The sequence below is a fragment of the Palaemon carinicauda genome, chromosome 16 (genome assembly GCF_036898095.1).
Source record: "Palaemon carinicauda isolate YSFRI2023 chromosome 16, ASM3689809v2, whole genome shotgun sequence".
NCBI lineage: Eukaryota > Metazoa > Arthropoda > Malacostraca > Decapoda > Palaemonidae > Palaemon > Palaemon carinicauda.
Genome location: NC_090740.1, coordinates 133,884,582 through 133,902,081, shown reverse-complemented (window position 1 = coordinate 133,902,081; position 17,500 = coordinate 133,884,582).

Here is a 17,500-nt window from a genome sequence, read left to right as displayed (position 1 = left end):
ACATTAGCAATTTTGCAACGAGTACTGAAAGAACAACTTCTTGCTAACTTACAGATAATTACAGATAACTTAAGAGGTAAGAAAACTGTAGTGTTTATGAAAAACAAAGAGAAAATACCATTTGGTTCTACTCCATAAGCATGAGGGTTCTTCAAGATAGCCTTAATTTCACGTGATCGATAAGGTAAACTAGTTAGATTAGCCTCAAGAAAACGGGGATGAGGAAGATCAGGTTTCTCCTTACTCTGCATACTGAAAAACACATAAGCCAAAAATGTTGCCTTTTCCTTTGGACAGTAAGTGACAGCCATCTGGTTTAAAGTATAGTAGAAAATGTTACGTTTACACCGAAGAGTGCAGATATAAGGATAGCCCAGAAAGTGTTTCTTTCATGGTTAATTTACATTCCTTGTCCGTTGAAGCATAAATCTCAGAAAAAAAGCTCTTAGCTCAGTATAGTTATTCTAAGTCAATTGTGATCTGTTACTCTTCCAAAGATGATTGGCTTCCTGCTTCCCCAAATAGCATATCTGCAATCACCAATGAAAAAGCGTTTGTATTTTACTCAGTACTTTAGCACAAGAGAAGGGATATACCTATCAATAATGTTGACCAAAGTCCCATTCAAAGGAACAACAGGCTGAACACTTATGCAATTGCTACCAACTTAATGTCAAAAGATCACTCAAAATGCCATTCCAGTCTTAAGATTTTATATAAATCTTACATGACTATGACACAGGCTGCTGAGTCTTCACTACTAATTAAATCAAGGCATGAGCAGCTGTGCCAATTAGACAACCAACCTTACTTGTTATAACTGCACTGGAGTCGGTGTATTACGAGGTCCAAGCAGTGATCAGACCCGCGAGTAGCTTCACTTATGATTTGCTCATAGTTTGATTCAGAGACAATGTCCAAAGCTCTTAAGCCACGGAGGTGAAAAAAGTCCCTTTTTTGTCATCATTTTGTATTTAAGCCATAATTGTAAGAAGGCAATCGAAAATAAAAATCACACATGTTCTGATTTCAGTAGATCGGACTTAAATATAAGTTATGTGTGCCAGAATTTTTTATTCCATGAATCTCATGACATCCACATTCATAGTAGGTCTTACGAGAAGCAGGGTACTCTGACATTTCCCTTGCCCTGAAACAAACACAAAGGGGAAAGGGCTGATAGCTTTCTTTCTTTCTCCAACCTCACTCCACCTTCATACCCTTTGTCTCTCTCTCTCTCTCTCTCTCTCTCTCTCTCTCTCTCTCTCTCTCTCTCTCTCTCTCTCTCTCTCTCTCTCTCAATCACTCTGTTTTTATGTAAGTTTTTACCTTCGCCAAAGAGACATTTTGATAGACGCGTTTTTATTCATTTGTGTTTGTATGTGTTTTGTTTGTGGTTCGCATTACTCAAAAATTGTTGGACTAGATCTTATTAAATTTGCTGAAATAATTGGCCATGATCCAAGGACAATTTGATTAGATTTTGGAAGTTAGTGGGGTAAAGGTCAAGGTCAAGGCAACGAAAAGATCAAAAGCTTCTTTTTGCTCTATCGTGGTCAATTTTTGTCTGATTTGAATGGAACTAGTGCCAAAATGTCTCTTTTGTGATATACAGCATGATCAAGGTCAAGGTCACTAAATGGTCAAAAACGTATTTCTACTATACCGTAGTTGATTCTCGTGAAATTAGGTGGGATGATTTGCCATGATCAAATGACAATTTGATTAGATTTTGGAAGTCATTGGGTTAAACGTCAAGGTCAAACCAACGGAAAGGTAAAAAACATACTTTTGCCATATATGGGTCAATTTTTATCCTATTGCATGAGACTAGTGCCAAAATGTGTATAATCAATTGCCTGTCTTGTGATATACAGTTTGGTATAGTGCCCATTCTAGTTCTAAATGGTGTATTTTCAGAATTATTCTAACTTTAGAATAATAGTTTTAATTCTTTCATTCTACTTTGTTTCGAATATTGTTCTCCTGTCTGGTCTTCAGCTGCTGATTCTCATCTTAATTTGTTGGACAGGAACTTACGGCCTATTAAATTTCTTATCCCTGATCTAAATATTAGTCTTTGGTACCGTCGTTCAATTAGTTCATTATGGATGTTGCATAAGATTTTTCATAATTTTGACCATCCTTTACATTCAGATCTTCCTGGACAGTTCCATCCTGTTCGTAATACTAGTCATGCAGTTAACTCTAAGAGTCAGGAGCCTCAATAGTACATAATAATCGAGAAGTTTTATTCCAGCTGTGATCAAGTTGTGGAATGATCTTCCTAATCGGGTAGTTGAATCAGTAGAACTTCAAAAGTTCAAACTTGCAATAAATGTTTTTTTTTTTTTTATGTTGAACAGGCTAACATAATTCTTTTTATAGTCTGTAAGTTGATTATCTGTTTTGGTGTTAATGTTTTTTTTTTTTAAATATTTTAATTTATCATTAATTCTTATATCGTTTATTTATTTTCTTATTTCCTTTCCTCACTGGGCCATTTTTCCCTGTTGGAGCCCTTGGATTTAATAGCATCTTCCTTTTCCAGCTAGGGTTGTAGCTTGGTTAGTAGTAGTAATAATAATAATAATAATAATAATAATAATAATAATAATAATAATAATAATAATAATGATAATAATTCAGTTCCATACCACCATTGATGAAAAATTCAAGTTGTGTTTTTTGTATAAGGGTTCCCTCTCCACACTCGAATACCAGATGCTGCCACCACACACTGTGTTCCGCATAATATCACGATACACCATTCACCTGCTCCAAGCTGAAGCATTTATCTATAATGTGAAAAGGTATTTTTCTTAATATTACTAGTTAAGCTACATCCCTAGCTAGAAAATCAAGGTGCTATAAGGCCAAGGGTTCCAACGGAAAATTGCCTTGTGAGGATAGGAAATAAGGAAACAGAGGAGAGATATCGTAGTGTGCCCAATTGTCCCCTCAGACAAGAGAATCCAGGTGTGTGGAAGACCATGATACAAAGGCTCTGGTGCTACCCAAGACTAAAGAACAATGGTTTAATTTTGGAGTGTCCTCCTTGAAGAGCTGCTTACCATAGCTAAAGAGTCTCTTCTATCCTCACCAAGTGGAAAGTAGCCACTGAACAAATACAGTGCAGTAGTTCACCCCTTGAAGAAGAATATTTTGGTTAATTGTTGTCAGGTGTATGAGGAAAGGGCAGACTATTTGTTGTGTGTGTAGGCAAAGAGAGGGATCCAATGTAGTACTATCTAGCCAGTCAAAGGACCCAATAACTCTAGCAGTGGTTGATGCCTTGTCCAACCTACTGGAGAGAGAGAGAGAGAGAGAGAGAGAGAGAGAGAGAGAGAGAGAGAGAGAGAGAGAGAGAGAGAGAGAGAGAGAGAGAGAGAGAATTCCGGAAGTACACCGGTTTATATAGAAACAGAGAGAGGCAGAGAAATAATTTTGGAAATAAGGATAGGGGCTGGAAAGTGGGCCGATGATCTATGAGGAACAGCCCTATTTACATTCTTGTAAGTGATTTTATCATGTTAATTATCTAAAGATAATTGCCTCCCCCCTCAAGCTACGCCTGATTGGTTGATATTATTGTCTATTAAATTCCCATAATTAAATTCATCTCACTTTCGATGTGATAGTCGAAAAGCGATCGAGAACCGGAAGCAACAAAAGGGGGTTGTTCTGGTCATGAATTATTTGTATTGGAATATCCTAAGGAAATTAGGAATATCTGACAAGTTATCACTTTGCATTAGGATTTTGTTTGGATTTCATTCAGTTGAACTGCAACTGCAAGATCCTAAAATGGCAATGATGCCGATGCTTAACTTGTTTAGGGTGTTGCAAGAGTTGTTAATCACAAGAAGAATATTATTTCTTTCCCATATATTTGCTGTATTTGGTTTGGCACCTTTTATACTGTACTTACAAAATTAGTCTTCTAGGATGTTATAAATGACAGAATTGATCGTAACTCGCAAAGTGGATTGTTTCACAGCTTTAAAAGTTCCCCTGAAGTGATATTTTCAAATTTAAATTTTACTTAAATCTTACTGATTAATTAATATTCTTACCGATTTATTTTTTTCTTATTAATCTGATGTTGGCAATTAGAGTGAACGACAATAAATAGTATTAGTTATAATTACTACAAAGCATATAAGATTCAGTTTAATAATGCGTTGACAGAGAAAACCGTACCACAAAAGAGTGAAGGGAAAACAAACTTTCATTGCCTGTGACACATTTGGAATATTGATGGGTAGCTACAGATCCTGGTAACTGTTATGCTCAGGATTATGAGCTTTTAGCAGAATGGCCTTCTGTACTATATGGCCTTACATGTAAATGGGGTTATCACAAGGTACGTGGCTGGTTTTTAAATTTCAGATAGTAATTTTGAAACTGTGATTGTATTGCCCAGCTGCTATTCCTTTTCTTTATTATAACTATTAAAATATTTTCTTTTGAATATGTATATATATATATATATATATATATATATATATATATATATATATATATATATATATATATATTCAATATATTCAATATATATGTATTCAATATATATATATATATATATATATATATATATATATATATTCAATATATATATATATATATATATATATATATATATATATATGTATTCAATATATATATATATATATATATATATATATATATATATATATATATATATATATTCAATATATATATATAAATATATATATATATATATATATATATATATATATATATATAAAATATATATATATATATATATATATATATATATATATATATATATATTCAATATATATATATAAATATATATATATATATATATATATATATATATATATATATATATATATATATATATATATATATATATATACTGTACACATACATACATACATACATACATACATACATTATAGGAATGTTATATAAATCAATTCTCAGTCCTAATTATGGTATATTATAGTCAGACCAAAGCCTTAGGGATAGGCTATAATAGCGATTAACTTAGTCCGAAAGATAAAAAAAAGGCCTGGAAATAGCAATACCCACATCCATGGACGTTTGAAAGTTATGAGCACCTGTAGCATATCTATACTTTTCTGACAGTCATGTTGGTAAGAGTATTAGGAAACAGGTCAACTGGTGATCTGATTCATATGAATATCTGTAATAAAATGCTTATAGTTTTCATTTAACCCTCTGACTGTATATCTTTCTACTATACTGTATGTACATCAGAGATATCAAAAGTACGGTCAACATAGGCGAAATTTGGGGGGAAATAATACAGAATTCATTAAAGGAAATTTATTCTCATAAATCTAACTTATAGATAATTTTGCTCAAATGTATGTAAAGCATTCTTTTAGGAATGATTTCTTGAGGGGAGGATTGTTACATATGTCTTAAGAGATTAAAATGGTTATTGTGATACGAGTAACAATAATACTATTTATATTTATTATTATTATGATTAGATTATTCTTATGTAATTGTTCGTCATATGTATGTCAATAACGTAAATAAATTGTGATTTCTAATGAATCTACTACGAGTCTACGACGCATACAGTTCCAGTACGGAGTACGGCATGGTAAAAGTCCACTGCATTGTAGGACATGTAGAAGGTTCTGGAACGAATGAATTAACTATGATTATGATTTAGTGAAGGTTAGAAAGGAAGTGACGTCATTTGAGATAAATCTCAATTCCAAAATAATATTTCAGTCAATAGGGGTTTCATTATGAAAGTGTTTTTTCAAGCGAATAGGAATCAGTTTAGTTATATCCTATGTGATTATGTAAACATGAAGTTCTTTTATTACAAAGATCCTTACAAGTGCATTTTGGGAACGTGAGTTAGTAACGCATCACGCTACACAGCCATATATATAATACATATCCAAGGGAGTCATATAAAGGAGAGTTTTTCTCTGGTAGTGTTCAACCTCCTTCGGAATGTAGGTCCAAAGTTTAAATTTCGGCTACTGATATCTCCAATCTCTTGTACTGTCATACTGTCGTATATCCCTGGTCTCGATTATTAGCTTTACTTTGTTTGAATTGCTCAAATGTTAGGATAACTTTCTAAGCATGGTACCCCTTTTGAGCTTGAATTGCTTATGACACTCGTGTTACTATAGCCATCTAAGAATATTGTCATCCTTGTGTTTGAATTGCTTTAAAGAAACGAAGTGTTAAGAACTATATAATTGCTGTTTTATCATGCAGTCGAATTACTAAGACTAAATTTGTACGTAACCTGCTGTTAACAAAATTAAGTTGTACATTAATATATTTAATAAAATCAGTCTCCTGATGAGAGACGAGTTGATATGCGTTTGTGCGCATAACTATCTAAATATTTAACAGTCATATTTTACGGGTTGTGTATATACATACATATACATATATACGTACATACATATATATATATACATACATATATGTAATATATATATTTATATATATATTTGTATATATATATATATATATATATATATATATATATATATATATATATATATATGTATTTACTGTATATATATTTTATGTATTTTTTGGCGGTTACGCCCAATGTTATTGCCAAACGTATAACTTCACGCCCCTTAGGTAAGGGTGAAGGGGTGCAAATGGTTGAATCTGCGTGTGCCTGTGCATGTGTTGGCATATCTAACTAGAATATATATCAGTCATTTTTATCGCGTCATGTACACTAGTGTTTGTACATATACAGTATATATAAATATATATATATATATATATATATATATATATATATATATATATATATATATATATATATATATATATATATGATATGCGAATAATGATAATGATATGTACACAATATTTGTGGATTGCCTGGCACATCCGGCCAGACATGTTCTCTTGCAATATTGCAGTACGTATTTATATGCACAGTATATGGTTATATATATATATATATATATATATATATATATATATATATATATATATATATATATATATATATATATATATATATATATATATATATATACCTTCCTGAGTGCGGATACCTCTACGTGGTGTAATGGTTTATGTATTGCCATGATCACAGCTGTACTTTTCAGGGCCACCGATACTAGTTTGGTGGGTTGTGAGCAATCCGACTAAAGTTTCCCACCATCACCAATCTGCAGTGGTGACGAAAACTTGCCGAATCTCAGACATGAATAAGGAAATGTTATAGCCCTTTGTCCTACAGTGGACTAGAAACGGCTGCATTTGTTGTAATTGTAACTATTGTATAAACTTTACTAGTGTATGTGACCTGTCAAAAATGACGGCTAGATATTTAAACAGGAAAGTTAGTAGAACCTCAGTATCGAATTCGAATCCTTGGCCGACCAGAAGCTATTATCATGAAGTTGGGGCCCTGATACCTAGGCAGATTGAATTCGATATTACGTGGTAGTTATGGCTTTTATATATATATATATATATATATATATATATATATATATATATATATATATACATATATATTTATGTATATATATATATATATATATATATATATATATATATATATATATATATATATATATATATTTGTGTGTGTTTAAATAAAGGATTTAATATTATGGGGAATACCTTAACGACTTAAGAAGATTTGCAGATGACATAGTTGTGTTTAGTGAATCATGGGAGGAATTGCAAGAACTGATAGAAGGTTTAAATAGAGATAGCAGAAATATTGAGATGAAAAAAAAAATGTAAGACATTGTCTATTGAAAATGCAAAGAGACAACAAATAAAGAGTTATGGATAAAATTCTAGAAATTGTTAATGAGTATACGTACTTAGGACAGACAGTTAAATGTTTCCCCAGGACACGAGACCGAAATTAAAAGGATAAGCATGGTATGAAGAGCACTTGTTAAACAAAATGATATTATGAAAATTAAAATGTCACTTTCTTTAAAAGGAAAATATTAAATGAGATGGACATAACTATTTTTACTTATGCATCATAAGCTTGGAGACTTGCTAAAACCTTAAAACATAAGCTAGTTCAACTCGGAGAACTACGGGAAAAATAATGATGGGACTAATACTAGGAGTCAGAAAAAGAGCAACATGGATACGAGAACAAACTAAGGTAGAGGATATATTAACTTTATTCAAGAAAAAGAAATGGACACGGGAATGACAGATAATAAATATTGATTAAGAATGAAAGAAAAGTCCTTAGAGATTGCAAAAGAAACGTGAGAAGAAACAGAAGACGATGCATTGATGAACCAAGAAAGTTTGTGTGTAGAATGGCATAGAAAGTCCATAAACAGACGCAAATAGAAGGGCATATCTCAGTTCTTTTTTCTGCAGTGGACTATTAACGGCTAACGATAATTATATTAATATTTGTATATACAGTATATATATATATATATATATATATATATATATATATATATATATATATACAGTATATATATATTTATATGTATATTATATATAAATATATATATAATATATCTAAAGTATAATATATATGTAATATATTTATATATATATATATATATATATATATATATATATATATATATATATATATATATATATATATATATATATATATATATATTGTTTATAAATATATATAATGTATGATATATATGTAATTTATATGTATATATATATATGTATGTATATATGTATAATTATGTATATATATATATATATATATATATATATATATATATATATATATATATATATATATATATATGTATATATGCATGCATTCATACAGTAATTTTTGTTTATCTTTATATCAATCTACAGTATACAGTATATATTTACATAAAATACAGACATACAACTTAAGATGATTTTACATACATTATAAGAATATAATATCAAGGATCTGGAAAAACATGTGCATTGTAGGATTAGGTTTCCTCCAGCATTCTGCATGAAACCAATTTAGTTTTGTGCTCGAACACATCTACTAGATTTAGCTTGTTAGCGAAGAATCAAATATCGGTGTTTGTATTGGCGAGCGAACCATGCAGTTTGTACCTTTCTGGTTTTTGTTTTTTTCCCAGGATATTTTTAACCAGCCACAGTAGAATTAAATATTTTTGGTAGTAAACTGATATTATTATTGTTCGTGCACACCGACTGGTTAGTAGTATTCTCGTTTCAATGAATATTGCTATATTAATTTGTACTTATTTATTATACTTTCATAGTTAATGAACTTTGGATTACGTGGCATTTTTCTTTATTATTGTTTATACACTAAATTTAAGTTTTATTTTAAAAGATAACACCCGTACATAACATGCATCCTGTCGTCATCAACTGAAAATTTGGGGCTTATATGAAGGGCTTATATGAATATGAAAAAACGTCTAAATGTGCAAAATTATCATTAATCACAGCCAAGTACAAACGTAGCAAAAAGCTACAATGGTGGAGATGGGTCCATTTAATTCCAAGTACAAAAAAACTTAAATTCGACAGGCATAAGATGAAATAAATGTCATCAACTTTTATTCCTCTTTTCGGCTGAGTTGTTAATCAATGAAACCTCAGTTACTTGGGTACGATTTGCCGGCCGACCAGAAGCTATTATCTTTGAGTTGATTCCCCCTTGGGTCTCTTATCCCGAGGCAGAGAGAGTCCAGATATTAGGAGGAATATAATATGTTGGTTATACGAATGTGAAGCACACATCTAAATGTGCAAAATTATCATTAATCATAACAAAGTACAAACTTAACAACAAGCTACAATGGTGGCAATGGGTCGATTTCAAGTCCACGTACAAAAAATCTCAATTTCGAGAGTTATAAGTATGGGTGGATTATCATCTACGTTTATCTCTATTTATCGCTGAGATTCTAAGGCAATGAAACCTCAGTTTCTTGGCCCTGGATTCAATTCCCCTGCCGACCAGAGACTATTACCTTCAAGCTGATTCCCCCTTGGGTCTCTGATCCCTTGGTAGAGAAAATCCACATACTAGGAGGAGTATAACATATGGATTATATGAATATGAAAAAAACATGTATGAATGAGCGAAATTATCATTAATAATAGCCAAATACAAACTTAACAAGCAAAAATGGTGGAGATGAGTTGATTTCCATTCTAAGTACAAAAAACTGAATTCGACACATATAATTTTGGGAGAATTGTCATCAACTTTAACTCTCTTTGTGGCTAAATTTCTCAATTAATGAAACTTCAGTTTCTTGTGCCCGGGTTCAATTCCCTGGCCAACCAGAAGCTATTATCTTCAAGTTTATTTCCCCCTGGGTCTCTGATCTGGAGGTAGGGAGAATTTTGATATTAGGAGGAGTATAATATATGGCTTATATGAATTTATATATCATCATCATCATCATCATCATCATCTCCTACGCCTATTGACGCAAAAGGGCCTCGGTTAGATTTCACCACTCGTCACCATTTTCAGCTTTTAATTCATCATCTCCTACTTTGCGCTTCATAGTCCTCAACCATGTAGGCCTGGGTCTTCCAACTCTTCTAGTAGGTAGGAGGTTGGCCTGGGCACCAGCCACCCGTTGAGATACTACCGCTAGAGAGTTATGAGGATTTCAAATGGCCAGACAGTACTACATTGGATCATTCTCTCTGGTTACGGTTCATTTTTTCTTTGCCTACACACACACACACTGAATAGTCTGGCCTATTTATTACATATTCTTCACTGTCCGCATACACTCGACAACACTGAGATTAGCAAACAATTCTTCTAAATCGGAGGGGTTAATTTAACTACTGCACTGTAATTATTCAATGGCCACTTTCCTCTTGGTAGGGTAGAAGAGAGACTTTAGGTATTGTAAGCAGCTCTTCTAGAAGGACACTCCGAAATCAGACCTTTGTTCTATAGTCTTGGGTAGTGCCATAGCCTCTGTACCATGGTCTTCCACTGTCTGGGGTTAGAGTTCTCTTGCTTGAGGATACACTCGGGCACAGTGTACTACCTTATTTCTCTTCTTGTGGTTTTGTTAAAGTTTTCATAGTTTATATTGGAGATATTTAATTTAATGTTACTTTTCTTAAAATATTTTATTTTTCCCTAAGTTTCCTTTCCTCACTGGGCTATTTTGCCTGTTTGAGCTATTGGGTTTATAGCATCCTGCTTTTCTAAATAGGGTTGTAGCCTAGCAAGTAATAATAATAATAATAATAATAATAATAATAATAATAGTGCCGTTTGGAGCCCAGCTGAAACTTGGGGAGTGCGAAGAGCATGCCCAAGCATCTTCATCTACCCCTCATCAAGATCTCATCCACATATGGTAATCGAGTAATCTCTCTTGTAGTTTCATTTGTAATCCTGTCCTACCATTCAAGTCCCAATATTCTTCTGAGGGCTTTGTTCTCAAATCTACTAAATCTATTGGAGATTGTTTTATTGTCATTCCATTCCTCATGTCCATAGAGTAACACCGATCTCACTAAACTGATTTATTAGTCTGATTTTTATATGTAATTTCAGGGGATTTGATTTCCAAATTTTACTTCAACTATATGAGAGATTACTCGATTACCATTTGCTTGTTTCAATCCTTCACTAAACTCTAATTCTAATGACCCTGTATTGGAGATCATAGTTCATAAATACTTAAATGATTCTACCTCATTAATAATTTTTCCTTCCAATGATAATTCATCTTCCATTGCATATATATTATTTATATCATATAAAGGGATTTCTTCACAGCATTGGAGATTCTAATAAGGAAATTACATACTCCAAGGCCTCTAGGAAAGCCAAGTTACAAACTAGGGAACAAATGATTACCTTCACCAAACCTATTTAGACGTTCAAAAACTTCAGTTAAATAGGGATTATGGAAAATGGGCAGTAATCGCATACTACCGCGAGAGAGTTATGGGGTCCTTTGACTGGCCAGACAGTATTACATTGGGCCCTTCTCTCTGGTTACGGTTCACTTTCCCTTTGCCTACACATACACTGAATAGTCTGGCCTATTCTTTACAGATTCTCCTCTGTCCTCATACACGTGACAACACTGAAATTACCAAAAAATTCTTCTTCATCCAAAGGGTTACTGTACTGTAATTGTTTAGTGGTCACTTCCCTCTTTTTAAGGTTAGAAGAGAGACTTTAGCTATGGTAAGCAGTTCTAATAGGAGAAGGATACTCCAAAATCAAACCATTGTTCTCTAGTCTAGGGTAGTGCCATAGCCTCTGTATCATGGTCTTTCACTTCCTTGGGTTAGAGTTCTCTTGCTTGAGGGTACACTCGGGCACGCTGTTCTGTCTCGTTTCTCTTCCTCTTGTTTTGTTCACGTTCTTATGGTTTATCTAGGAGATCTTTATTTTAATGTTGTCACTTCTGAAAAATTTAATTTTTCCTCGTTTCCTTTCCTTATTGGGCTATTTTCTCTGTTGGACCTCTGGGCTTATAGCATACTGCTTTTCCAACTAGGGTTGTAGCTTAGCAAGTAATAGCTGGACTTGGGCTACCACAAATGCATTTACGTAATGGAGTAACATTACCAGTTCTCCAATAAGTGCTGAAGGACCTCTTCTTGCTAACTTGCAGAAAATAACAGATAACCTAGGAGCTAAGAATTCTGCAGTCTTTATAAAAAACAAAGGAAAAATAGCATTTGGGTTTACACCTCTGTAAGCATCAAGGTCCATCAAGAGAGCTTTAATTTCATTCGATCGAAAAGTTAAATTATTAACTTTAGCCTCTCGAAAACAGGAATGGGGAAGATCGAGTTTCTCATTACTCTGTTTACTGTAAAGCACATCAGCCAAAAACGCTGCATTTTCCTCATGACAGCGAGGGACAGAGCCATCTTGGTTAAGTAAAGGGGGAACTGTTACGTCTACACCACAGAGGGCAGATTTAAGGGTAGCCCACCATTAATGATCCTGGTTTGTACCATAAAGGACTTCTTTTATGGTTAAATTTTATTTCATTTCAGTTGAAGCATAAACTCTCGAGAAAAAGCTCCTTGCTGAGTATAGTTATTCCAAGTTGAATGGGATATATATGTTAACTTCCAAAGATGATAGGCTTCGTGCTTCTTCAAATATGCACGTCTACAGTCATCATTAAACATGGGTTTGCCTTTCACTCTGTACCTTAGTGAACTAGAAGAGATACGCTTATCAATTATGTTGACTGAATTGTCATTCAAAGGAGCAACAGGCTCTAAGAAGAACTATGTCAAAATTATATATATATATATATATATATATATATATATATATATATATATATATATATGTATATATATATGTATATATATATGTGTGTATATATATATATATATATATATATATATATATATATATATATATATATATATATATATATATATATATATATATACTGTATATACATACTGTATATACAGCATATATATATATATATATATATATATATATATATATATATATATATATATATATATATATATATATATATATATATATATGTATATATATATGTATATATATATGTGTGTATATATATATATATATATATATATATATATATATATATATATATATATATATATATACTGTATATACATACTGTATATACAGCATATATATATATATATATATATATATATATATATATATATATATATATATATATATATAATATCTATATCGTCATCATCAGCGGTTAGTAGTCCATTGCAGGTCAAAGGACCCAGACATGTACTGTATTCATGTCTGGAGTTAAGCCAGTTTTCATCACTGGTTTAGCCACTGCTCACAGCAAACCAAACTAGTATGGGAGATTCTGACTAATACAGCTTATTCATCATAACAATACACTAACCCTTTCACCATGTTAAGGGGGCCGACCGGCTAATGTACTTTGACATTCATACCACTTAATAAGGTGACTTAGAAAATCCCCAAACTGCGTAAGATTTTTGCCTCTGACCTTCGGTTTTGGGACGCCATTAAGGTATCCCTGAATTTGGTTAATCATACAGTTTTTGTATTGAAAATAGCGTTTTTCTTCTTTCCAGGCCGTTACCTGTGCCTCTTGTGAAATATAATGTAAACCGGAAAAGCAGGAACTAAGTTTCTTTCCTTAAAGTGTTCGGAGTGAACATGGAAATGAAGTATGGGCTTTTGAAATCTTACCAACTATATTAAAGACAATCCTAGCACTAAAATATTAGTAATTTTTAATTTTATTCAAGTTGTCATACTTTTTTTTTTCTTTTTTTTTTGTGACATAGGATGTTTACTTGATTTCATTTATCATTTACAGTTCTTTGTCTCTGGCAGGAGAGCAATTCTGGTAGACATTTAGTATTAGAAAAGGGTGCTAAGTTTTGTCTTATGGAATGATATATTTTGTAGATTAAATTTTGTATGATTCTCTCATTTTGGGGAATATTATTTATATTGAAAAACAAAAAATAACAGTTTCATAATTGTTCTGTTGTCGAAAAGTATATTAATATTTTACTTTATTGTAAAAGAATCAAGCTTGAGTCCGTCGGCAGATTTAACTTTTGCTATGATATATGAAATATCCAACCAAACAAAGACTACAACACAACATTTTTGTGATTAACCAAAGTTTTTATTTAGGAAAATGAAATACAATAGATGATTTTAAAGTGTTGTCTCTTACATAGATTTACACTGTATAGATAACGTAATGCGAAAGGGATTTGTCAAATAGATTTCAAAACTGTTTTTCTCCAATTTTTTTTTCAATAGTTTATTTTTCCTTTTCAAGGATCACTTTTCTCTGTTGCCTTTTGGGAACAATATAAATTTTGTCTTACCAAATTCCTTTTCAATCAGCCATTTTACACTGTCGATCCCGGTATCCAACTTCAACAGGCATACATTTTGTCGACAGTTAATCAGTTCATTAATCTGCTTTCATTTATAGATATTTCAATAATAGTTTATTATTGCATCCTTAGATAATGGGGAAATGTTTGATCCGAATATAATGTTTATATAAGGGTTTAAAGTTCTTGCAACGTTTTCTTTAGAATAAAAAAAAGGTGCACCATTCCAATAGTATTCTCATATTACCAGTATATCTATTCCAACATAACAACTGAGGGGGAAGGTTTTATTTTCATAACTTAAAGAAATATGTAAGTGCTATTCAGCAAAATTGCGTTGGAGAAAAAGACTGGCACTAAAATCCATTGAAACATCTGAAGTGGAGATCAACAAACTTGTTTGTCACATTGTTTGCATGTAAATATATCCCTTCGAAATAAACGTAGGTTTATATTTTCGATTTTTTTCATCGTTCAATATTTGAATTTTTTTAATCATCGTTCAATATTTAAGAAACATTTACACTGATATTGTAATACATAGTAACAGTAAAACTGTCCATTTTATAGACAGTATGTAAACCTTTCAAAGACGATTTAGGTGAAACAAAGTCAGTTTTCCGGTTGTGTCCGAGTTGGATGCTTTGGAAGAGAGAGAGAGAGAGAGAGAGAGAGAGAGAGAGAGAGAGAGAGAGAGAGAGAGAGAGAGAGACTTGATTTTATAAGGGCCACAGTTTGCTTTCCCTTTTCATGGCTTGACTTCAAAGCAAAAACTCGTTTCAGACGTTAATATGTTGAAATTATATAATAATCGTATTTAAGAATAGATTTATTTTTAGAGACGTTTGTCAAAGACTGGTAGTTTTTATTAGAGATGAATTTGCTCATTTTTGTTCCTTAAAATTATTATGAAAGTTAGTTTTTAGGCCTTCATGCATTTATTAAGTAATATTAGGTCTTCTCAAATATTTGGTGGTTCTCTTGAGGGAATTTACTTTCTTACTCTGGATCCCTCTCTTTGGTTACGGTTCATTTTGTATTTGCCCTCTGTCCTCATACACCTAACAACTCTGAGATTACCAAACAATTCTTCGCTCAAGGGGGTTAACTACTGCACTGTAATTGTTTCCTCTTGATAAGAGTAAAGGAGACTCTTTAGCTATGGTAACCAGCTCTTCTAGGAAAAGGGCAATCCAAAATCAAAACATTGTTCTCTAGTCTTGGATAGTACCATAGCCTCTGTACCATTGTCGTTCAATGTCTTGAAATAGAATTCTCTTGCTTGAAGGTTCACTCTGGCACACTATTCTATCTTATTTCTGTATCTCTTATTTATTTTGAAGCTTTTAAAGTGTATATATGAAATAACTAATGTAATGTTGTTTCTGTTTTTAAAATATTTTATTTTGATTGTTTATTACTTCTCATATTTCCTTGTTTCCTTTACCCACTGGGCCATTTTTACCTGTTGGAGCCCTCGGGCTTATTGCATCTCGCTTTTCCAACTAGGGTTATAGTTTAGTTTGTAACATCGATCAACTTATTACCACTGTGACTTAACAGTAGTAGATATTATGGTAATTATATATTTGCAAGGATGTCAAATTTATTATCGGAATTTCTCTTGTAATATTTTCAAGAATCCCTAGAGGCTTTTGATGCAGGAAACCTTTACTCATGGAAACCCAATGCAAGCTTACATGTTTCTGTTTCAACTATGACAATGCATGTGTGATTATGGATTGATAGTACCTCGTGTAATTATATCATCATGTGCCTCCCCCCCACCTCTTCTCTCTCTCTCTCTCTCCTCCTCTCTCTCTCTCTCCTCTCTCTCTCTCTCTCTCTCTCTCTCTCTCTCTCTCTCAAATGTGTGAAAAACTTCTTTTGCGGTGATTGGTTTATAATGATTAAACCGGTCTTAAGCCAGAAGGTCCGGTGCTCAAAAGCTGGCCTTGAGAATGCCAACTTGTTTTAAAGAAATAAGAGATCTGGCGTTGACCTTTGCCACTCTGCATAACCAACCGAGGCCTCTGTGTGCAAGATATTAACAATGTCTATTCTCACACCTTTTTTTTAATGTGAATTGAAATTCACATTACGTTTGATATGGTAAACAGCGTACAATATTTTATCAATATATTCTGGCTTCAATAAAGAAAAGAGGGTAATCTTGAGGTGACATTTACAAAGAAAATAGTTTCTGATCTTTGATAGAATCTTTGTTTTTAAAGAATTATTTGTAGGAAATAATCATTACAGATATTATTGCAGACATTTAATGTTTTGTTCCAAAGGCAATTATCCATCATCATTGGAACCAATTTTGAAAGATCTAATGCATTCTTTCAACACTTATAATAATGATGATGATGATGATTATTATTATCATTATTATTATTATTATGAGGATCATTGATAGAATATTATCGTTGTTGTTGTTCTTGTTTTTGTCAATTAATAGCAACTAAATATCAAACTGCACTGATATTCATATAATGAAACTTTTATCAAGAAGACTCCGATGGAATACGGCTTTTATATTCATGATTTATTCGAATCTGGTGGTATCGCTAATTGACGTGAAATTCATTTCCCATACTATTCCATTTACATTGCTACTCTTTTTATCCTACAT